A 26,448-nucleotide genomic window follows, 5' to 3' on the forward strand; every position below is an offset into this window, starting at 1 on the left:
CGAAAAAGTAAGATTAATAATTCTAACACGAATTTTCTCGATCTTTCGTACATTACGCTTCACTGTTGGAGGTAAATCAAAAATCAATTCTCCAAAATTCATTTTTATTTCTAGTCTGACGCGACACAGGCGCATTTCGTAAAACTTATTACATTTTCAAAGACTTTAGTTCACAAATACACAACTGAATAGAACTTACGTATCTCCGATTTTATATCTACATTTGAGTGAGGTGGAAGGGGTGATGTGGCATTAACACAAGACAGAACAAAATGTGGTATTAATAGGGTATTAATTTCATCAACACAAGACAGAACAAGAGTATTAATAGGGTATTAATTTCATCAACACAAGACAGAACACGAAGCAATGGATATTGAATAGAAGTGTTTGTAGAAAGCCTATTGGTCCATATTTCTTGATGCTTCTATATTGGAGCGGAGTCTTGAGGTGGGTATAATATAGTTGTGCAATAATTGGCTGTTGATTGCTGGTGTTGACTTCTTGATGTGTAGTGCCTCGCAAACGTCAAGCCGCCTGCTATCGCTGTATCTATCGATGATTTCTGTGTTGTTTACTAGGATTTCTCTGGCGATGGTTTGGTTGTGGGAAGAGATTATATGTTCCTTAATGGAGCCCTGTTGCTTATGCATCGTTAAACGCCTAGAAAGAGATGTTGTTGTCTTGCCTATATACTGTTTTTTTTTTGGAGCTTACAGTCCCCAAGTGGGCATTTGAAGGCATAGACGACGTTAGTCTCTTTTAAAGCGTTCTGTTTTGTGTCTGGAGAGTTTCTCATGAGTAGGCTGGCAGTTTTTCTGGTTTTATAGTAAATCGTCAGTTTTATCCTCTGATTTTTGTCTGTAGGGATAATGTTTCTATTAACAATATCTTTCAGGACCCTTTCCTCCGTTTTATGAGCTGTGGAAAAGAAGTTCCTGTAAAATAGTCTAATAGGGGGTATAGGTGTTGTGTTAGTTGTCTCTTCAGAGGTTGCATGGCTTTTCACTTTCCTTCTTATGATGTATTCGACGAAACCATTGGAGAAGCCGTTATTGACTAGGACCTGCCTTACCCTACAGAGTTCTTCGTCGACTTGCTTCCATTCTGAGCTGTGGCTGAGAGCATGGTCGACATATGCGTTAACAACGAAACAATGTTTTACGAAACGCGCCCGTGTCGCGTCAGACTAGAAATAAAAATGAATTTTGGAGAATTGATTTTTGATTTACCTCCAACAGTGAAGCGTAATGTACGAAAGATTGAGAAAATTCGTGTTAGAATTATTAATCTTACTTTTTCGGTCATATTTAATAATATATATATATATATATATATATATATATATATATATATATATATATATATATATATATATATATATATATAAAATATATATATATATATATATATATATATATATGCTTGGAGATGCTGCAAAGGACCTTCTAGTGGAACTTACCAGATTCTCCAACATGTGTTTGGCTGGCGGCATCCCTGAGGACATCATGCCTGTCTTTTATGGAGCAGCACTCTGTGCTCTAAAGAAGAAGGATAGGGGTATCAAGCCCATTGCCGTTGGCAACACCCTCCGACGCCTCGTAGCTAAGGCTGCAGTGAAATCTATCAGCCAGGAAGCAGCCACCTTGCTGAAACCTCATCAGCTCGGGTTTGGGGTTCTCCTAGGTTGTGAAGCTGCAGCACATGCAGTGCGGGCTTACATTGCTGATCTCCCGGACCAGAAGGCACTAGTAAAGCTTGACTTCAAAAATGCTTTCAATCAAGTCAGACGAGACGCTGTCCTCAGGGCTGTACACAACCATTTTCGCTTTACCCATTCATCCGATCGTGCTACAGTGGAGATTCTAAGCTTCTTTTTGGGGAGCCTGAAATAAACTCCTGTGAAGGTGTCCAACAAGGTGACCCCTTAGCCCCTCTCCTTTTCTGCCTAGCTATCAAAGAGGTCACTGATAGTCTGACAAGCCCATATTAACAGGGACTTGATGAAATAACCGTATAAATGACCCCTCACTTGCTCTAGTGCTCTTGGGAGGTGGTGATCTTTGGTGTATTTAAATACTCCGAAATTACCATCTCTTTTAAGGGTCTGAGCAGGTGGTGGAGCGGGTTAAGGTTATATATATATATATATATATATATATATATATATATATATATATATATATATATATATATATATATATATATATATATATATATATATATATATATATATATATATATATATATATATATATAAGACACACGATAATATATGACATAATTTGTACTCCTTTCAACTGAAGGTCATTCTGAAGTTTGTAACATAGTTAATAAAGCTCCCAAGCGGGCTCTGGATACCCTATGGCTCACAGTCCCAAACCTGGAACCGTGCACATCTCCACCACACCTGCCCGCCGGTGACACACATATATAAACCTCTAGGAAACTTGGACTCCCTCTCTTATGAACCACACCAAAGACTGCTTGAGTTCTCTACCCTATCTTGCAACCCTGTTAAAATAGTATAGTGGCTTATCTGACTATACGGCCGGAGACAAAGCCTCAGTTAGCAAGGTCTGGTCGTCCAAGATACACCTCCCCTCAAGTCAAGATGGCGCCCACCGCTCTTGCGTCATCGCCCCTTAATACTCTATGCTATACATTTTCAACCAAACACTTTATTGACTTTATTACCATATTCTCCATGCATGATTTTTGATTGAGTTCATTTTTTCCTCACATAGTTAGGCTATTCCGGTTCACATTATTCCTAAGAATCTCCAGCTGAGAAGGTACTACTTTGCTGGGCGGAGTATTACTGGTGACTCGCGGCCTCCTAGATATCAGCTGTAGAATTATTCCATTAAAACATTGTCCACTGTGTCCACCAACAATTTATAATTGAAACTAACCTCCACAGGAGGTAAGGTTCGTAATAGACACTCAACACGCAGACAACTATACTTTTCATCAGAGAGACAGACACAGACAGGCAGAGACAAAGACATCTAGTGACAGAGACAGACAGTACAAAAATGGATGGATATATGGCTGGAAAGATGGATAGACAGATAAATAGATGAATGGGTTAATGGTTGTCTAGGTAGAAGGGTAGATAGACGAAAAGATTGATGGATAGGTAGATGGAAATATATTGGCATGATTAACGGATAGAAAGATAATTAGGTTCATGGATAGATACATGAATAGAAATCTAGTTGGAAAGATAGATAGATCAATAGAAAGATAGTTGGAAAGATAGATAGATCAATAGAAAGCTAGCTGGAAAGATTACTAGATAGATAGATAGAAAGCTAGATGGATAGATTAATGAATAGATGGATAGATTGATAGATTGATGGATAGATTAATGGATAGATGGATAGATTAGTGGATAGATGGATAGATTAGTGGATAGAACGCGAAATGGATAGATTAATGGAAAGAAAACTAGATCGAAATATTAATGGGTAGATAGCTGCACAGATGGATGGATAGAGCGATGGATGCAAAGATGGATGTGTGTATATAGATAGATGGACAGAGAAAAGGGCAGATGAATGGATTCATGGATGCAGAGATGGATGGATGTGTAGGTTGATGTATAGATGGATAGGTAGATTTATAGATAGATAGATACAGGGACCGACGGGTAGATAGAAGTATAGATATATAGACAGAGGAGTAGATGTATGGACAAATGGATTGATGTACAAGTGGACAGACAGAAACATAGATAGAAGGATTTATGGATTGCTAGATGGGAAAATAGATGAATAGATACATTCTTAAATAGGTTGATGGGTAGATAGTAGTTATATAGATGAATAGATAGACTGAGATAGACGGGCAGATAGATGGATAGACAGATATATTGATTGTTGGGGGAGTTAATGGAGAGATAAATGAATAGATGTATAAATGTACAGATTGATGGATAGATGAATGTATATAAGAATAGTTTGATGGATATATAAATTAATGGATAGACAAATAGAGAGATAGGTGGATATATAGACAAATAGAGAGATAGGTAGAAGGATGGATAGATAGACAGAGTGGAGACAGACTGACAGACTCAGGCAACTCCGGGTATTCCCTCAGTGCCATATATGACACAAATGCTCTCAAACGTCCCCATGGTATCAAAAAACAATAAATGTTTAATATTTATGGTGACATTATTCACAAGAAATATAAACTCAAAATATGTATCTTACTGAATGGAAACACATTACTTGTATCATGCTACATACTCCAAACTTTGCGTGTGAATGTCTGTCTGTCTGTTAGGCTGTTCGACGTTGGAGGCCACACGGTTGAGGCTAGCGTCTTCCATATTGACAGAGGGAATGGTCGGGTGTACAGGATGAACAATGGATGGTTCGCGAGGTCAGAATTGAAGAGGTAAAAGCATGCCAACGTCACATTCACACCACCACTAAGATGTTTGGCAATGAAAGCCGTCTGCTCAGCTAAATATTTTCAAACAAACGTTCAGAGTAATCTTTTTTTCTTATGGTAATATGTATCATTATACACTGATTTTGGAAAAATTAACATAAATTTCATGCGGTAAATAATTTGGCCGTACTCACATAAAACAGACGATTCTTCCACAGCTTTAAAGGTTTATCAAGCCACGGCCCTTTATCAGAGTAAGGGGTAACCATTATTTGTTGAGTGTTTCAGACGCTCTCCTACGCTTCTCCCACAGGTGATCACCCACACATTAGAGAGAGAGAGAGAGAGAGAGAGAGAGAGAGAGAGAGAGAGAGAGAGAGAGAGAGAGAGAGAGAGAGAGAGAGAGAGAGAGAGAGAGAGAGAGAGAGAGAGAGAGAGAGAGAGAGAGAGAGAGAGAGAGAGAGAGAGAGAGAGAGAGAGAGAGAGAGAGAGAGAGAGAGAGAGAGAGAGAGAGAGAGAGAGAGAGAGAGAGAGAGAGAGAGAGAGAGAGAGAGAGACAGACAGAGAGAGAGAGAGAGACAGAGAGAGAGAGAGAGAGAGAGAGAGAGAGAGAGAGAGAGAGAGAGAGAGAGAGAGAGAGAGAGAGAGAGAGAGAGAGAGAGAGAGAGAGAGAGAGAGAGAGAGAGAGAGAGAGAGAGAGAGAGAGAGAGAGAGAGAGAGAGAGAGAGAGAGAGAGAGAGAGAGAGAGAGAGAGAGAGAGAGAGAGAGAGAGAGAGAGAGAGAGAGAGAGAGAGAGAGAGAGAGAGAGAGAGAGACAGACAGACAGGCAGACAGACAGGCAGACAGACAGGCAGACAGACAGACAGACAGACAGACAGACAGACAGACAGACAGAGACACACAGACAGACACAGACAGACAGATAGACACAGACAGACAGACACAGACAGACAGACACAGACAGACATACAGACAGACGGACAGACAGACAGACAGACAGACAGACAGACAGACAGACAGACAGACAGACAGACAGACAGACAGACAGACAGACAGACAGACAGACAGACAGACAGACAGACAAACAGACAGACAGACAGACAGAGTGACCTAGAAATACAAAGACAGAGACAGACACACGCAATCAGTAACAGAACAACAGACTGCGGGAAAAAATACAGACTGATAGACAGAGAAAGAGAGAGACACAGAGACAGTAAGGAGATAGACAGATTGCAAATATATGTATGCATAGAGAGATGGATAGATAGATGGATAGATTGATGGATATATTTTTGGATAGAGGGATATATAGACAGATGAGAAGATTGATAGATAGATGGATGAATAAATAGACGGATGGATTAAAAATAGAATATATGGAAACAGTGAGAATGTTAACATAAACTGTGTATTTCTCGTACTCACCTAGTTGTGCTTGCCGGGCTTGAGATCTGACCCTTTGGTCCCGCCTCTCAACCGTCAATCAACTGGTGTACAGATTCCTGAGCCTACTGGGCTCTATCATATCTATATTTGAAACTGTGTATGGAGTCAGCCTCCACCACATCACTGCCTAATGCATTCCATCCGTTAACTACTCTGACACTGAAAAAGTTCTTTCTAACGTCCCTGGGGCTCATGTGGGTACTCAGTTTGCACCTGTGTCCCCTTGTTCGCGTACCACCGTATTAAACAGTTTATCCTATTCAATATGTAAATTTCTCTGAGAATTTTATAAGTAGTGATCATATCTTCCCTTACTCTTTTGTCTTCCGGTGTTGTGAGGTGCATTTCCCGCAGCCTTTCCTCGTAATTCATGCCACTTAGTTCTGAGACTAGCCTAGTGGCATACCTCTGAACTTTTTCCAGTTTCCTGTGCTTGACAAGGTACGGGCTCCATGCTGGGGCCGCATACTCCAGGATTGGTCTTACATATGTGGTATAAAAGATTCTGAATGATTCCTTTCACAGGTTCCTGAAGGCAGTTCTGATGTTTGCCAACCTCGCAGAAGCCGCAGATGTTATTCTTTTGATGTGGGCTTCAGGAGACAGGTTTGGCGTTATATCAACACCTAGATCTTTCTCTCTATCCGTTTCATGAAGGACCTCTTCTCCCATTTTGTATTCTGTGTCTGGCCTCCTGTTTCTACCACCTAGCTTTATTACCTTACATTTACTCGGGTTTAACTTTAGTAGCCATTTGTTGGACCATTCATTCAGTTTGTCTAAGTCCTCTTGTAGCCTCCTACTATCTTCCTCTGTCTTAATCCTCCTCATAATTTTTGTATCATCAGCAAACAATGAGAGGAACGATTCTATACCTTCAGGGAGATTATTTACATATATCAGAAACAGTATAGGTCGAAGGACTTAACCCTGCGGGACTCCAATTGTGACGTCTCGCCAACCCGAGACCTCACCCCTTACTGTGACTCGCTGTCTTCTGTTGCTTAGGTACTCCCTAATCCAATGGAGAACCTTCCCTTTGACTCCTGCCTGCATCTCCAGCTGTTGCACTAGCCTCTTGTGTGGTACTGTGTCAAAGGCTTTTTGGCAATCCAAAAATATGCAGTCTGCCCACTTTTCTTTTTCTTGCCTGATTTTTTCTTGCCTGGTCGTAGAATTCAATTCATCCTGTGGGGCAGGACTTGTCATACCTGAACCCATGTTGATGTTGTGTTACAAAGTTCTTTCGCTCCAGATGTTCCACTAGCTTTTCGCACAATCTTCTCCAGCAGCTTGCATGGTATGCAAGTTAGGGACACTGGCCTGTAATTCAGTGCCTCCTGTCTATTCCCCTTCGTGTATATTGGGACTACATTAGTTGTCTTCCAACTTTTTGGCAGTTCCCCTGTTACCAGTGATTTGTTATACACTATGGAGTGTTGTAGGCATAGTGCTTCTGCTCCTTCCCTTAGGATCCAAGGGGAGATTGCGTCTGGGCCTATAGACTTTGTCACATCCAACTCTAGCAAGAGCTTCCTTACATCCCCACTGGTAATCCCAAACTCCTCTAGTGGTACCTGGTTAACTATTCCCTCTCTTATCTCTAGAACTTCTCCTTGCTCTAATGTGAAGACCTACTAGAATTTTTATTCGTTTCCTCACACACTTCCTTGTCGTTTGTTGTGAATCTGTCTGCCCCAATCCGTCAGTTTCATTACCTGTTCTTTCACTGTTGTTTTTCTCCTGAGGTGGCTGTGCAGTAATTTAAGTTGCGTCTTGTCCTTGCTTGCTTGCTATGTCGCTTTTGTATTTCCCTCCTGCCTCTTTTCTCACCCTGGACTGGGACGAACTTGTCTGCTGCTTCCTTGCACTTCATGCGTGATGTATTCCATCATGTCTTACGCCGTCTTTTCCCTGAGCTCTGTTTCCCATGTTATAACTGTCAGAAATTTTCTTATCTCCACATAGTTTCCCTTTTGGAATGCCACCATTTTGTTTTCAGTTCCCTTCTTTGAGTTCATAAACCCTTCTTCGACCAGATACTCAAACGTCAGTACACTGTGACTGCTCATTCATATAATATCACTCATATATATATAACCCACATATATCACACATATAATCACACATATAATCCCACATAGTCAAATAGATGTATTGATAGATGGATACATAGATGGAATAGATAGATAGAGAGATGGATAGATTTTTAAATATACAGTCCACTTACTAAAATTTAAATTAAATATGTACTTAACCAAATAATCCCATATTGTCAAAGAGATGTATAGATAGATGGATGGATAGATGGATAAATAGATGGATAGATAGAGGGATAGCTAGTTGAAAAGATAAATAGGATATATAGATGGAGAGAGATATATGGACATTTTAATGAATGGATGCAAAGATGGAGAAATATGTGAATATATGGATGGATAAATTGATGGATGGCTAGATAGTTAGTTGGAAAGATAAAGAAATAGATAGATGGATTGGTAGACAGATGGACAGATGGAAGACAGGCAGAGCCTGACAATGGCAGGTATCCCCAGAGTGCAGTATATATATCAGGAAGCAGTTTACATAATTGTTAAGGTGTCATGTTACAGAACATGTAAAGTGACATGTGTGCGGAATATTTACTTGTGAAGGGAATATTTATTTTAAATATATTAGATTTCAATAGCATCAGTTTCAGTTAAATATTTGTTCAATTAAATTATATTTTATTATTTGGAAAATAGTGCGCTGTATTTGTTAAAAACTCCACATAAATAATTCCTCACATATATGGGGGTATTTACATATATAAATAACTAAATTGAAATAAATCAGTTGCTTCTTATTATTGAGACTTCAGATTATTTAAATTAACTAAATTTGGGTATTTCTAATAAGGAAAATAAATGTCAGTTTAGCTGAACAGGAGCTTTTGGTTTAGCTGGGACGCGTGTCAGTCACGTGAGCCCGACATCCCTCCTGTCGACATGTGGCTATTGCGTCTCTCTCTGGGGACGATCCTTATTCTGGATAATACCAAACTCAGCTTCTTTGAGATTGAACATCAGACTATTGACAAGTTACATTATAATATAAATCACGAATATTGGTCACTTATTCAATTACAAATTATTTTGACATTTTCGTCTAGAGTGCTTACCCCAGGGGCTGGTGTTTCCTACCTTCTAACCATATTCTCTGTAACTATGTGGCAACACTGTTTTTTAAGGAGTGAGTACGGGACTGAGGCACTTCCTTTGTTATGGGTGAGATCAGTGAGCAGTAGCATCATAGGAGTTTCGTTAACACAAAAGAAAACCCAGCACTGCTACACTCGTGTGTCCCGCTTGGAAGTCCATGGTGGAGCGTCTCATCTCCTTCGGCAGGGAGCATTCATGTCCCATAAAATTTTATCTTATTTTACAACTTAAGGAAAGGTATTTACTTAAGGAGGGGGAAATACCTCTCCCGGAAGTTTCAGTTTCAGTTTCAATATCATAAGACTGGTAAGTCGGGAAGAGAAGGTGATTGATTGATAAAGATTAAGCCACCCAAGAGGTGGCACGGGCATGAATAGAAAGTAAGAAGAGAAGGATGGGGAGGCGGCAGAAATCTTGAGCGAGGAACTAGAGACGAGGTGAAGAGGTGAGATGAAAGATCGGTGGCCCAACCACCGTGGGTAAGAATTGCAGCTGATGCTGTAGTTTGGTTGTAGAGTGGAGTGTTCATTGTTGCTCGCTGATGTGTCTTGCAGGAGGCAGGGCTTCTCGTCGCCGTGTTCTTTAAAGCAGCTGGCAGTTGAGGGTTGATTACAGATGTTGATGTTAAATCATTTCGTTATTGGTCTTCTTTTTTGTAGACAATTTCATCAAACTCTGATCTTTGGTCTTCTTAAAGGACCGACAAGGACTTGTCGGTCTTGGTCGTGGTAGTCTGACTTGGTGCTGGCCTTGTGGTGCTATCGTTGTGGGTTCTTGGTGCGGTGTCTTAAAGGAAATCGGCAGCTGAGTAGTGACATATCCGTGAAGGAGGAGATGATGTTCTAACAGACACGTCCTCATGCGATTCATCAGATGAGTGAAGAGCAGAGGTGGTAGATTGCGAAGATAGTGTTCTCGAAGGTTGAGTTCTTGAAGGTTGAGTTCTTGAAAGTTGAGTAGCAGCAGTAGGTACTGCAGCAGAGGGGACTTCATAGTATAGACCCTCTACAGGGTCACACCCAGGGTCCATTGAAGCTGAATTCACCACAGGGACGGGTGAAGGGTTAGCAACAGCCGGAGAAACATGTGGACCAGGAGCTGACAGTAAGTCTAAAAGCGTGGCCGCGTTCACAGTGATGTCACGGTTAGTAACTGGAATTGTAGTAGAAGTGGGAGGTCTCAGGAGGCAGACTCTTGCGAGCTGAAGGTACTACAACAGGATCTGAAGTCTGCATTGTAGTGGCGGAATCGTCGTCGGATGTAGAGTTGGCATCCTCCACAGGGTCAGTTGCTGGAGTTGAACCCGGAGTGTTGTAGACTTCTTCAGGAACAATGAAGGTAGGGATACCGTTCGCTTTGTAGAGAATTTTCAGAAATCTCACAAATTCTCTGGGGTTAGTGCCAGCAGTCATTCTGGCCGTCGATATGAAAGCTTTTACTGTGCTAGACAGTGGTTGGCCGGGATGGGGTGGAGGCGGCAATGGCTGGCTCGATGTGTGGCTGGTTGGTTGGGAGCAAAGGCCCCCATTGGCTGCTACTGGTAGTAGCAGTAGCAGTGGGTCTTCCTCCCGGAATCACAGGGAAAATGGCGGCTTGGACGTTGAAACCTGAAGTTGAGGTGGACGCTGATTGGTTGGTTGCACCAGGGGTGCTGGTTCCGGTAGAAGATGTGTTTTTTTCCATGTTATGGGTGACTTCTTGTCTATGAGGGCAACGAATGGAGATTGTAGGATGATCGCCTTTGCAAAGATAACAGCATAGTGTCTCTGACGTGCTGATAGAATAATGGTGATCAGCTGAACAGAAGCTACACTTCTAAATACTCTGGTTACATTTGCTGGTGGAGTGGGTGTACTCGTAGCACCGGAGGCATTGGTTGACCATGTGGAAACGTTTCATGTTCACACGGAATGGAGGAATGTGAATATCGAAGCTGTAAACACCATTTCTGGTAGCCAGAGTAGCCGAATCAATGGTCCGGAAGGTATGCTTCAAGGAGCAATATCAGTTGAAGAAGTTAGCTTTATGGAGCTGTAAGCCCGGGTTGGATTCAGTGAAGTCGGTCATGAATGCGCTTTCATCTACTAGATCTTGATCAGCGAGCCATTGGCTGAGATCGTGAACAATGACAGAGCGTCAGCCAGGTACTGACGTGGGAAATTTAGACGGAGGTGATGTCTGAGAAAAGTGGAGGTGTAGAACAGAACTTTGTCAACTTCCTCATCACTATAAAAGTAGCAGAGGATGTCCGTGCCTTCCTGTCTGATGTCGTTAGGTGTCACTCCCTCAACTTTTTTAAATAGCTTCAGGAGAAATGTCTTGGAGAACGGGTGCTCGTCATGGAGCCTTCCCCGGATCCTGTAGCGTTTGTGGCCCATGGTGAACTTCCTGGTAGCCGATGGGTCTCTCTCAAAGACTACACGTCACTGGAGATGGCCTCCCGTCTCTACCCGGCATAAAACACCAAGTTAGGAGTGGGGTCTTACCATCTAGAGAGACGCAAGTCTTCTACCAATTATTTACCCACCCGGCAGCGCTAGGTGCGAGAGAGATCGTGATCTGATCTCCTGGAAGGAGAGGTATTTAAATTTTCTATATTTAAATTCTTTTTAGTTTTATTTGAATCTCATAATTTATTTTGTAAACAGTGGTCAGACTGTATGTATTAATATGTAAGTACAGACATAAATACGTTTGATATTCTGTAAGTTCGTGACCCAGCCATCACGTTTTCTCCATAGTGAATGGAGGAATTAAATACGATTCTTTCTGTTTCGGATAAATCTAACTTAATTTTATTTGGTAAATTATACACAGCAACGAAAAGTATTTTTATCTGGTGTATATTTAATTAATTAAATTATATATAAATTAAATTGAACTAGGGGGGGGGGAATTTTTCCACAGCATGCAACATAACATACTTATGGCATAACACAATACTCCACGATTAAAACATGTCACACGACATCCTATATTGAATATATAAAACTGAACCTATGGTGTCACGCATTACAAAAATCATATGATGCCCCTAAACAAACTTCACATATTATATCAAACAATACACCACCTTAATCTGTGATTTTCACTGACTGTTGGCTGTATTATAACTGCTTGATAATTGTTATTGGTTTAGCTTACATGACTGCCAGACCAGGCATTGTTCATTATCGTCTTGTACCGTGTATGGGTACTGTTGATACGAATCTGTATGATCTGGGATGGGTTGATTAGATAGGATCACTCCTGTTGCGAGATCCCACATTTTTTTAATTGGTTCTAACTACCCTCCTCACTTGTCTGGGTGACTTGTAATTGGGACTGATCTGTTCTTATTTAAGGAATTATCACAGTTGTTGGTTTAACAGAATCTACAGGAGGCGATGAGTTAAACCGCAATACCAGACCTCTCATTAATTTTCCTCATGCAGAAGGTGTGAGATTTATTCCTGGCATTCTCTTCTTCGAGAGAATGTAATTGTTGTAATAGTCAGATCCACCAGATCACCAGTGTCCTTGATGTTAGAATTGACTTACAGTTCATCCAATTTCACCCCATTTTTTCGAAGATGTCTTGCGGTCGCCCAAGACCGCAAGACGTGTAGGTCAGACAGGATTTTGTCAACAACAATGGCATACACCAGTAGTGTGTACCTACCAAGACGGACATATGGCTTCCCCACACCATGAGCCTGGAGTCCTGAATTAGTAAGAAACCAAGAAATGTTTAATGTTACCTGAGTAATGGGGGAATAATTTAATGCCTTCTGTCACCCCCATTGGTGATGAATGTCTAATGGGAGTCTTTATCAAACAACTTTCTAATATTTTTTTACTCCTTTATGACTAATTAATTATGTTGGTTGAAAGGTTTCAACTGTATTAGCCTTGAACAACAAGGCATTAATATTATCGTCTACCTTACAGTATTTGCTGTAAGGTAGCACCAGCACATTCACCCCTTCTGTGTCATAAGTTGGCAAGCATCTAGTGCACCGTTGCAAGTGCTGTACACGACTGATATGGTTTGATAATCTGGGAACGTAAAGCCTCTGAATATTGAATGATCCTGCTTGCAAAACAAATAGTTCCATTCAACTGTGGCACAAACTGGAGACTCAAGCTTCCAGTGTACAGATAAAATAACAGGTAAAGATTGGAACACCGGAGAGTTCCCATGCTACCTTGCTTCCCTTTAAAATGTGCAGCCTGAGGAATGTAGTTAGCATGGGTTTGTCAGGGGTCACCTGTCTGAGTTTGTCATGTGGCTTAATTTTGTCAAAGGTTCGCAAGATTGATAGCTGGTTTTAGACACTTTAGCTTTTCTCTCTGGGTAAGAAACGCTTTATTAAGGTGTGAGCAAATAGTTCTTAGAATGTCAGTAGGTACTTTTCACTGTATAATTAGTTTTAAAAACCTCTCAGCTTCAATGGTGTTGATATATGTGCAGAGGGAACTTAATAATGACTCCACCTCAAAACAAAAACTCTGTATGGACTCTGCATTGTTGATTGGTGGGGGCAAGTCTAGCAGGTGGAAAGTAAGATGGTCATAATGTTTCCACCTTAGTAACTTGATTATTTTATGGTGACTATCATCGATGTGGTTTATATTTACTATCACAGACTTAACTTCCACTTCCAGTGGCTCTTTCAAGTAGGTAAACTTAGTTATATTACTCATGTTAGTTTGGGAATTATACATGTGGATGGATTCCCCAAATTCCTTCCAGTTTCGCCAATTTTCCTTTCAACGGTGGTTAAATTAGATGTGGAGAGGATTTACATTCTCTTGTACTTTAATATTATTTAATTTATGGAACTTGGCTTGGACATTATCCTCATACTGAGCCAAGCTGTATAGAATATGATCGAACTGATTAGTTACTGACTTGTCAACTGGGACTTTCTTCATGTAGTTTGGAGCTGCATCGTTCACTTCCTGGAACATGTTTTGTGCTACTTGTGAATTACTGTCCAGTAACGCAAGACTCATGTTATGATCAGTTGCTAACGGTTCGCACTTATATAATTACCATGTCAAGTGGCCCTTAACCCTTAAGTGTAACAAATAGGTGGGGGATGGGGCTCGTTACATATAAAGAAGATAAAGCTGACTTGTGAGTACTCGTCTACTCGAGAACTCGTCCAAATTCCTGTACAGTGACGGACTGGGTCTAAAAATAATGGCTGCCAGGAGACAAAGGGGCCACCCCACGACTATTAGGCGGTCATTTAATTTTATAAGAAAAAATACCTAAGTGGGAAAAAGGTACAATCATTTTTTTTTTCAAAATAAATGTATAATTTTTAGTAATTACATTAGGCATTACACACAGAAATCACAATACCGTCATGCATCAAATGAACAAATCCACTAGGGCCGTGACGAGGATTCGAACCTGCGTCCAGGAGCATCCCAGACGCTGCCTTAATCGACTGAGCTACGACATGGTAAAAAGAGTGGAAACCGAAGTTCTACTAAACTTACTGGATCCTGCAGCCTCTCCGAGACACAAACCAGGGTTCGAATCCTCGTCACGGCCCTTGTGGATTTGTACATTAGGCATCCTTCAGTCTCAGGAGGCTATGGAATTGCGCTCTGGTTGTCACTCCAGGTGCTGCGAAGTCTGCAAACTAAGTCTGATTTTGATCTGGCTGCCGGCTATCCTTCTCTGTCTCTTAGTAATTACAGTATATATATATATATAAATATATATATATATATATATATATATATATATATATATATATATATATATATATATATATATATATATATTATTAAATATGACCGAAAAAGTAAGATTAATTATTCTAACACGAATTTTCTCAATCTTTCGTACATTTCTTTTCACTGTTGGAGGTAAATCAAAAATCAATTCTCCAAAATTCATTTTTATTTCTAGTCTGACGCGACACGAGCGCGTTTCGTAAAACTTATTACATTTTCAAAGACTTTAGTTCACAAATACACAACTGAATAGAACTTACGCATCTCCGATTTTATATCTACATTTGAGTGAGGTGGAAGGGGTGATGTGGCATTAACACAAGACAGAACAAGAGGTGGCATTAATAGGGTATTAATTTCATCAACACAAGACAGAACAAGAGGTGGCATTAATAGGGTATTAATTTCATCAACACAAGACAGAACACGAAACAATGGGTATTGAATAGAAGTGTTTGTAGAAAGCCTATTGGTCCATATTTCTTGATGCTTCTATATTGGAGCGGAGTCTTGAGATGGGTAGAATATAGTTGTGCAATAATTGGCTGTTGATTGCTGGTGTTGACTTCTTGATGTGTAGTGCCTCACAAACGTCAAGCCGCCTGCTATCGCTGTATCTATCGATGATTTCTGTGTTGTTTACTAGGATTTCTCTGGCGATGGTTTGGTTGTGGGAAGAGATTATATGTTCCTTAATGGAGCCCTGTTGCTTATGCATCGTTAAACGCCTAGAAAGAGATGTTGTTGTCTTGCCTATATACTGGGTATATAATATTCGACCTCGAGACACAAAAGAAGGTCACTACCAAAGATACCTTACAAGCAGAACTTATTGCAGAAGGAGGAAAGAATCGAGGCAATTACAGAAGCACCATACTGTCCCCCAAGCTTAAAGCCTTCGTGAGAACAAGGAGATAGTTGTCAGGAGAGGTGACAAGTCGCCAATATATGTCATTCTTAAAAAAGCCGAATATCTGGCGAAAATGAACATCATACTCTCTGACCAAACTAAGTTCCAAAGGGTAACGAAGGACACTACAGCCGAATTAAAAGCAAAGGTCAACAAACTGATCGAAACTGTGAACGCCAAGAAATCCGGACTCCACCTGCCAAAGATCATTGGGGAATATAAACCTGGATATGCGTATGGAAATGTCAAGACACACAAGCCTGGAAACCCACTTCGGCCAATCATTAGCTAGATACCCACACCCACGTACAGACTGGCGAAGCGACTCAACGGCCTGCTGACTCTTTATGTTCCTTGCGCCTTCAGCCTGAAGTCTCCAAAGGAATTTGTTGACTTACTGCGGGGCACACGGGCCACAGGGATAAGAGCCTCGTTGGACGTAGAATCGCTGTTTACCAACGTACCTGCGGACGATACAATCGGAATGATAGCCGACAGAGTGTATCGTGATCCAGCCTGTACTCCTCTTGACATACCAGAAAATATTCTGAGGAAACTACTCCAAGCTTGTACTAAAGAGGCACCCTTCTTGAGCCCGGATGGGCACATGTATAAGCAAGTAGATGGGGTCGCCATGGGTTCTCCCCTAGGTGTCCTGTTTGCAAACTTCTACATGGGTACCATCGAGCAAAAAGTCTTAGTCGACATGAACTTGAAACCGGCCATATACTGCAGGTATGTTGACGACATTTTTACACAGGTACCTGATGTCAGACATCTGCAGGAGCTGAAGGAGGCATTTGAGCAGAGTTCCGTGCTGCGTTTCACTTACGAGATGGAAAAGGATGGGAAGCTGCCCTTTCTAGATGTAACAGTCATGGAAAAGGGCAGAGGTTTCCACACTGCAGTCTACACTAAGGAAACAAACATAGGAATGTGCCTAAATGCCAACAGCGACTGCCCAGACAGGTACAAGAGGAGTGTTGTTAACGCATATGTCGACCGTGCTCTCAGCCACAGCTCAGAATGGAAGCAAGTCGACGAAGAACTCTGTAGGGTAAGGCAGATCCTAGTCAATAACGGCTTCTCCAATGGTTTCGTCGAAGACATCATAAGAAGGAAAGTGAAAAGCCATGCAACCTCTGAAGAGACAACTAACACAAAACCTATACCCCCTATTAGACTATTTTACAGGAACTTCTTTTCCACAGCTCATAAAACGGAGGAAAGGGTCCTGAAAGATATTGTTAATAGAAACGTTATCCCTACAGACAAAAATCAGAGGATACAACTGACGATTTACTTTAAAACCAGAAAAACGGCCAGCCTACTCATGAGAAACTCTCCAGACACAAAACAGAACGCTTTAAAAGAGACTAACGTCGTCTATGCCTTCAAATGCCGTCTTGGGGACTGTAAGCTCCAAAAAAACCCAGTATATAGGCAAGACAACAACATCTCTTTCTAGGCGTTTAACGATGCATAAGCAACAGGGCTCCATTAAGGAACATATAATCTCTTCCCACAACCAAACCATCGCCAGGGAAATCCTAGTAAACAACACAGAAATCATCGATAGATACAGCGATAGCAGGCGGCTTGACGTTTGCGAGGCACTACACATCAAGAAGTCAACACCAGCAATCAACAGCCAATTATTGCACAACTATATTCTACCCACCTCAAGACTCCGCTCCAATATAGAAGCATCAAGAAATATGGACCAATAGGCCTTCTACAAACACTTCTATTCAATACCCATTGTTTCGTGTTCTGTCTTGTGTTGATGAAATTAATACCCTATTAATGCCACCTCTTGTTCTGTCTTGTGTTGATGAAATTAATACCCTATTAATGCCACCTCTTGTTCTGTCTTGTGTTAATGCCACATCACCCCTTCCACCTCACTCAAATGTAGATATAAAGTCGGAGATGCGTAAGTTCTATTCAGTTGTGTATTTGTGAACTAAAGTCTTTGAAAATGTAATAAGTTTTACGAAACGCGCTCGTGTCGCGTCAGACTAGAAATAAAAATGAATTTTGGAGAATTGATTTTTGATTTACCTCCAACAGTGAAAAGAAATGTACGAAAGATTGAGAAAATTCGTGTTAGAATTATTAATCTTACTTTTTCGCTCATATTTAATAATATATGTCTACAGGAAAGACTGCTACCAATATATATATATATATATATATATATATATATATATATATATATATATATATATATATATATATATATATATATATATATATATATATATATATATATATATATATATATATATATATATATATATATATATATACATACATACATATACATATAGGGGGGTACCACCACTGGTGCAATTAAAGGGACCCACAGCCTCAGAGAAGGGAACACAGAGCATTCAGGGAAAAACTTGCCATTTAACTCTGAAAACGAAAGAGTGTTCGCTTCTCCTACCAACCCCCCCTTTTTTTTTTATTATGGTGTACACTTTATTATGCAAGGTTATACAGTTACATATCTGATTTTATACAAAAAATGAACATTAAGAGGACACAAGAAAAAGTTCGCTTCCTAGAGGCTGTAGATTTCCTCGAACTCCTCCGACGCCGGGCAGGAACCGAGGATGCAGCGGGCATTCCTCCTCTGGATCGCGACACTGAGACGCTGAAAGAGAAAACTTTCTGCTCTAGTGTCTCTTGTGGTGTCAATGAGCTTGGAACCAAGATCCTTAAGAAACCTTCTTGCACTCTCACCCCATGGGCCTAGGGTCTCAAACCCTATTGGAACGAAGTTGTACCGTTGATCTAATTGCCTGTACTTGACTGACTTTTGTTTTTCTCTGTGTGTCGCTGCGGCTCCTGCTGCGCCGGCAGAGAGGGTGATGTATATCGTTGCCAGGGTGGATACGCAAGTATAGTCCCTTGCTAACTGCCTGCTACCCTTCCACTGATGCAGTGTGATTCCGTCTGGTCGGCCGGCAAAGCTAACAGAGTCACGGTTCAGTAGGTTGTGGGGCTCTCTCTCCACTGGACACTGAGCAGAGGCAAGGCTATATATATATATATATATATATATATATATATATATATATATATATATATATATATATATATATATATATATATATATATATATATATATATATATATATATATATCGTATCTAGTAGCCAGAACGCACTTCTCAGCCTACTATGCAAGGCCCAATTTACCTAATAAGCCAAGTATTCATGAATTAATTCTTTTTCGACTACCTAACCTAACCTAACCTAACTTTTTAGGCTACCTAACCTATAAAGATAGGTTAGGTTAGGTAAGGTAGGCTTGGTTAGGTTCGGTCATATATCTACATATATAACCTTACCTAACCTATAAAGATAGGTTAGGTTAGGTTAGGTAGGGTTGGTTAGGTTCTGTCATTTATCTACGTTAATTTTAACTCCAATAAAAAAAATTGACCTCATACATAATGAAATGGGTAGCTTTATCATTTCATAAGAAAAAAATTTGAGGAAATATATTAATTCTGGAAAACTTGGCTTATTAGGCAAATCGGGCCTTGCATAGTAGGCTGAGAAGTACGTTCTGGCTACTAGGTACGACATATACATATATATATATATGTCGTACCTAGTAGCCAGAACGCACTTCTCAGCCTACTATGCAAGGCCCGATTTGCCTAATAAGCCAAGTTTTCATGAATTAATTGTTTTTCGGCAACCTAACCTAACCTAACCAAACTTTTTCCGCTACCTAACCTATAAAGATAGGTTAGGTTAGGTTAAGTAGGGTTGGTTAGGTTCGGTCATGTATCTACGTTAATTTTAACTCCAATAAAAAAAATTGATTCATACATAATGAAATGGGTAGCTTTATCATTTCATAAGAAAAAAAATTAGAGAAAATATATTAATTCAGGAAAACTTGGCTTATTAGGCAAATTGGGCCTTGCATAGTAGGCCGAGAAGTGAGTTCTGGCTACTAGGTACATATATATATATATATATATATATATATATATATATATATATATATATATATATATATATATATATATATATATATATATATATATGTCGTACCTAGTAGCCAGAACTCACTTTTTGGCCTACTATTCAAGGCCCGATTTGCCTAATAAGCCAAGTTTTCCTGAATTAATATATTTTTTCTAATTTTTTTCTTATGAAATGATAAAGCTACCCATTTCATTATGTATGAGGTCAATTTTTTTTTATTGGAGTTAAAATTAACGTAGATATATGACCGAACCTAACCAACCCTACCTAACCTAACCTAACCTATCTTTATAGGTTAGGTTTGGTTAGGTAGCCGAAAAAGTTAGGTTAGGTTAGGTTAGGTTGGTTAGGCAGTCGAAAAACAATTAATTCATGAAAACTTGGCTTATTAGGCAAATCGGGCCTTGCATAGTAGGCTGAGAAGTGCGTTCTGGCTACTAGGTACGACATATATATATATATATATATTATTAAATATGACCGAAAAAGTAAGATTAATAATTCTAACACGAATTTTCTCAATCTTTCGTACATTTCTTTTCACTGTTGGAGGTAAATAAAAAATCAATTCTCCAAAATTCATTTTTATTTCTAGTCTGCCGCGACACGAGCGCGTTTCGTAAAACTTATTACATTTTCAAAGACTTTAGTTCACAAATACACAACTGAATAGAACTTACGCATCTCCGATTATATATCTACCTTTGAGTGAGGTGGAAGGGGTTATGTGGCATTAACACAAGACAGAACAAGAGGTAGCATTAATAGGGTATTAATTTCATCAACACAAGACAGAACAAGATGGTATTAATAGGGTATTAATTTCATCAACACAAGACATAACACGAAACAATGGATATTGAATAGAAGTGTTTGTAGAAAGCCTATTGGTCGATATTTCATGATGCTTCTATATTGAAGCGGAGTCTTGAGGGGGGTAGAATATAGTTGTGCAATAATTGGCTGTTGATTGCTGGTGTTGACTTCTTGATGTGTAGTTCCTCGCAAACGTCAATCCGCCTGCTATCGCTGTATCTATCGATGATTTCTGTGTTGTTTACTAGGATTTCTCTGGCGATGGTTTGGTTGTGGGAAGACATTATATGTTCCTTAATGGAGCCCTGTTGCTTATGCATCGTTAAACGCCTAGAAAGAGATGTTGTTGTCTTGCCTATATACTGGGTTTTTTGGAGCTTACAGTCCCCAAGAGGGCATTTGAAGGCATAGACGACGTTAGTCTCTTTTAAAGCGTTCTGTTTTGTGTCTGGAGAGTTTCTCATGAGTAGGCTGGCCGTTTTTGTGGTTTTATAGTAAATCGTCAGTTGTATCCTCTGATTTTTGTCTGTAGGGATAACGTTTCTATTAACAATATCTTTCAGGACCCTTTCCTCCGTTTTATGAGCTGTGGAAAAGAAGTTCCTGTAAAATAGTCTAATAGGGGGTATAGGTGTTGTGTTAGTTGTCTCTTCAGAGGTTGCATGGCTTTTCACTTTCCTTCTTATGATGTCTTCGACGAAACCATTGGAGAAGCCGTTATTGACTAGGACCTGCCTTACCCTACAGAGTTCTTCGTCGACTTGCTTCCATTCTGAGCTGTGGCTGAGAGCACGGTCGACATATGCGTTAACAACACTCCTCTTGTACCTGTCTGGGCAGTCGCTGTTGGCATCTAGGCACATTCCTATGTTCGTTTCCTTAGTGTAGACTGCAGTGTGGAAACCTCCGCCCTTTTCCATGACTGTTACATCTAGAAAGGGCAGCTTCCCATCCTTTTCCATCTCGTAAGTGAAACGCAGCACGGAACTCTGCTCAAATGCCTCCTTCAGCTCCTGCAGATGTCTGACATCAGGTACCTGTGTAAAAATGTCGTCAACATACCTGCAGTATATGGCCGGTTTCAAGTTCATGTCGACTAAGACTTTTTGCTCGATGATACCCATGTAGAAGTTTGCAAACAGGACACCTAGGGGAGAACCCATGGCGACCCCATCTACTTGCTTATACATGTGCCCATCCGGGCTCAAGAAGGGTGCCTCTTTAGTACAAGCTTGGAGTAGTTTCCTCAGAATATTTTCTGGTATGTCAAGAGGAGTACAGGCTGGATCACGATACACTCTGTCGGCTATCATTCCGATTGTCTCGTCCACAGGTACGTTGGTAAACAGCGATTCTACGTCCAACGAGGCTCTTATCCCTGTGGCCCGTGTGCCCCGCAGTAAGTCAACAAATTCCTTTGGAGACTTCAGGCTGAAGGCGCAAGGAACATAAGGAGTCAGCAGGCCGTTGAGTCGCTTCGCCAGTCTGTACGTGGGTGTGGGTATCTGGCTAATGATTGGCCGAAGTGGGTTTCCAGGCTTTTGTGTCTTGACATTTCCATACGCATATCCAGGTTTATATTCCCCAATGATCTTTGGCAGGTGGAGTCCGGATTTCTTGGCGTTCACGGTTTCGATCAGTTTGTTGACCTTTGCTTTTAATTCGGCTGTAGTGTCCTTCGTTACCCTTTGGAACTTAGTTTGGACAGAGAGTATGATGTTGATTTTCGCCAGATATTCGTCTTTTTTAAGAATGACATATATTGGCGACTTGTCACCTCTCCTGACAACTATCTCCTTGTTCTCACGAAGGCTTTTAGCTGCCGCTTTGAGCTCGGGGGACAGTATGGTGCTTCTGTAATTGCCTCGATTCTTTCCTCCTTCTGCAATAAGTTCTGCTTGTAAGGTATCCTTGGTAGTGACCTTCTTTTGTGTCTCGAGGTCGAATATGTCGTCCAACAGAATTTCCAACTCTACTTTCCGGGCCATCTCACTCGGTCTGGACATAACATGACAGTTTATGCCCAGATTTAGGAGAGTGACTTGGTCATCAGTGAGGTTAATTCCGGCAAGGTTCAGGAAGCCATCTCTTGGTCGTGGAATTGCCATAGGTCCTCCATATAATGTTGTTAGTTTCTTGATAATCCTTGTTTCAGTGCTGAGGTGATGTTGGTCTGTGAGGATGTCGAGGTGTTGTTCAATGCGGGTACGGATACTTTCGTCGATGTTGCTATTTCTCCACTCGTTTGTAGCATGAAGTAGTTGCGTTTTGTTGTCTTTGATTTCATTCTCTGCCTTGTATATCTGATCACGAATCAGATCCTGGCGATATTTTATCGTGAAGGCTTGATTCCTTGCTGCTGGGTCGTGCGCTTTAATATTAGTATATTTTGGTAGCAGTCTTTCTTGTAGACATATATTATTAAATATGAAAAAAAACTGATTGAACAACATTGAACATACTGTCCCCCGAGCTTAAAGCGGCAGCTAAAAGCCTTCGTGAGAACAAGGAGATAGTTGTCAGGAGAGGTGACAAGTCGCCAATATATGTCATTCTTAAAAAAGACGAATATCTGGCGAAAATGAACATCATACTCTCTGACCAAACTAAGTTCCAAAGGGTAACGAAGGACACTACAGCCGAATTAAAAGCAAAGGTCAACAAACTGATCGAAACTGTGAACGCCAAGAAATCCGGACTCCACCTGCCAAAGATCATTGGGAAATATAAACCTGGATATGCGTATGGAAATGTCAAGACACACAAGCCTGGAAACCCACTTCGGCCAATCATTAGCCAGATACCCACACCCACGTACAGACTGGCGAAGCGACTCAACGGCCTGCTGACTCCTTATGTTCCTTGCGCCTTCAGCCTGAAGTCTCCAAAGGAATTTGTTGACTTACTGCGGGGCACACGGGCCACAGGGATAAGAGCCTCGTTGGACGTAGAATCGCTGTTTACCAACGTACCTGTGGACGAGACAATCGGAATGATAGCCGACAGAGTGTATCGTGATCCAGCCTGTACTCCTCTTGACATACCAGAAAATATTCTGAGGAAACTACTCCAAGCTTGTACTAAAGAGGCACCCTTCTTGAGCCCGGATGGGCACATGTATAAGCAAGTAGATGGGGTCGCCATGGGTTCTTCCCTAGGTGTCCTGTTTGCAAACTTCTACATGGGTACCATCGAGCAAAAAGTCTTAGTCGACATGAACTTGAAACCGGCCATATACTGCAGGTATGTTGACGACATTTTTACACAGATACCTGATGTCAGACATCTGCAGGAGCTGAAGGAGGCATTTGAGCAGAGTTCCGTGCTGCGTTTCACTTACGAGATGGAAAAGGATGGGAAGCTGCCCTTTCTAGATGTAACAGTCATGGAAAAGGGCGGAGGTTTCCACACTGCAGTCTACACTTAGGAAACGAACATAGGAATGTGCCTAGATGCCAACAGCGACTGCCCAGACAGGTACAAGAGGAGTGTTGTTAACGCATATGTCGACCGTGCTCTCAGCCACAGCTCAGAATGGAAGCAAGTCGACGAAGAACTCTGTAGGGTAAGGCAGGTCCTAGTCAATAACGGCTTCTCCAATGGTTTCGTCGAAGACATCATAAGAAGGAAAGTGAAAAGCCATGCAACCTCTGAAGAGACAACTAACACAACACCTATACCCCCTATTAGACTATTTTACAGGAACTTCTTTTCCACAGCTCATAAAACGGAGGAAAGGGTCCTGAAAGATATTGTTAATAGAAACGTTATCCCTACAGACAAAAATCAGAGGATACAACTGACGATTTACTATAAAACCAGAAAAACGGCCAGCCTACTCATGAGAAACTCTCCAGACACAAAACAGAACGCTTTAAAAGAGACTAACGTCGTCTATGCCTTCAAATGCCCTCTTGGGGACTGTAAGCTCCAAAAAACCCAGTATATAGGCAAGACAACAACATCTCTTTCTAGGCGTTTAACGATGCATAAGCAACAGGGCTCCATTAAGGAACATATAATCTCTTCCCACAACCAAACCATCGCCAGAGAAATCCTAGTAAACAACACAGAAATCATCGATAGATACAGCGATAGCAGGCGGATTGACGTTTGCGAGGAACTACACATCAAGAAGTCAACACCAGCAATCAACAGCCAATTATTGCACAACTATATTCTACCCCCCTCAAGACTCCGCTTCAATATAGAAGCATCAAGAAATATGGACCAATAGGCTTTCTACAAACACTTCTATTCAATATCCATTGTTTCGTGTTATGTCTTGTGTTGATGAAATTAATACCCTATTAATACCATCTTGTTCTGTCTTTGTTGTTGATGAAATTAATACCCTATTAATGCTACATCTTGTTCTGTCTTGTGTTAATGCCACATCACCCCTTCCACCTCACTCAAAGGTAGATATATAATCGGAGATGCGTAAGTTCTATTCAGTTGTGTATTTGTGAACTAAAGTCTTTGAAAATGTAATAAGTTTTACGAAACGCGCTCGTGTCGCGTCATACTAGAAATAAAAATGAATTTTGGAGAATTGATTTTTGATTTACCTCCAACAGTGAAAAGAAGTGTACGAAAGATTGAAAAAATTCGTGTTAGAATTATTAATCTTACTTTTTCAGTCATATTTAATAATATATGTCTACAAGAAAGACTGCTACCAAAATATACTAATATATATATATATATATATATATATATATATATATATATATATATATATATATATATATATATATATATATATATATATATATATATATATATATATATATATATATATATATATATATATATATATATATATATATATTGTGACGGTAAAGCGTTGGTGTTCGGCTGTTTCAAAAGCTAGGGGCAGGGCCTCGTCACATTAAAGAAAAAAAAAGTGAAAAAACTGGAACTTTTGTCTGTGGTAAGGTAATGGGAAGATACACAAATTACAAGTAAATTTAACAATGAAATTTTAATTACGTTAGAAAAACAAGACATGAATAAAATTAAGTATAAAATATAACTGACAAGTCAACAAACAAAATAATAAGAATAATCACTGGCAAATGAAAAGTTACGATAAGACAAGTGAGTAATAGCAAAGTAAATAATAATGATGATGCCGGAATATTGGCTTCGAGCTGCCACCTCCCTTAGTACACGAAAGCCAAGGCTTAGTCTACCAATGAGAGATGTCAACTGCAAGGAGCACTGGAATATTCTGACGACTCTGGGCCGCTGCAGCCCAGACATCAACTTGTGGCGGAGGGTGGAGGGCAGGTGCGACGGGACACCAGCCAATCAGCGACAGGCAGGCGATGGACAAGCAGTTTGCCGGTTTACGGTGGCGAGCAGGTGTGCCGGTATGCTGGATACGTTTTGCTCTCTGGGCAAAACGTTTTGGAGATACTTGCTGGATATATCTTCTATATTATCTTTTGTTGTCACGTACTTTGGAGGGAAGAGCAGGCTCAATCTCTCTTGAAAGAGATTATCGTCACAACTCTCCCCCGAAGCCTGCGGTTCTGCAAGAAGTACGTCGTTATGTGGTGGAGTAATAGGTGGAGTTGCTTCTACTTCATAAACTCTGGAGAGGGCATCGGCTATGATGTTGTCAGAACCCTTGATATAGCGGATCTCCAGGTTGAAATCTTGTAGGTATAAAGCCCATCGTAGAAGACGCTGGTTAGTGAATTGGGCTTGATGTAAGAAGCGGAGAGGGTTGTGGTCTGAGAAGATGGTGGTCGACCTGGCACCTTGTAGGTATGGAGCAAAGTGCTGGAGATTCAGGACGATGGATAGTAGCTCCTTTTCAATAGTGCTATACTTCCTCTGGTGGGGTTTCAATTTGTAGCTGTAGTAGCTGACAGGTAGAACCTCCTCGCCTCGTTGCTGCATC

Source organism: Procambarus clarkii, chromosome 72, assembly GCF_040958095.1.
Source record: "Procambarus clarkii isolate CNS0578487 chromosome 72, FALCON_Pclarkii_2.0, whole genome shotgun sequence".
Classification (NCBI taxonomy): domain Eukaryota; kingdom Metazoa; phylum Arthropoda; class Malacostraca; order Decapoda; family Cambaridae; genus Procambarus; species Procambarus clarkii.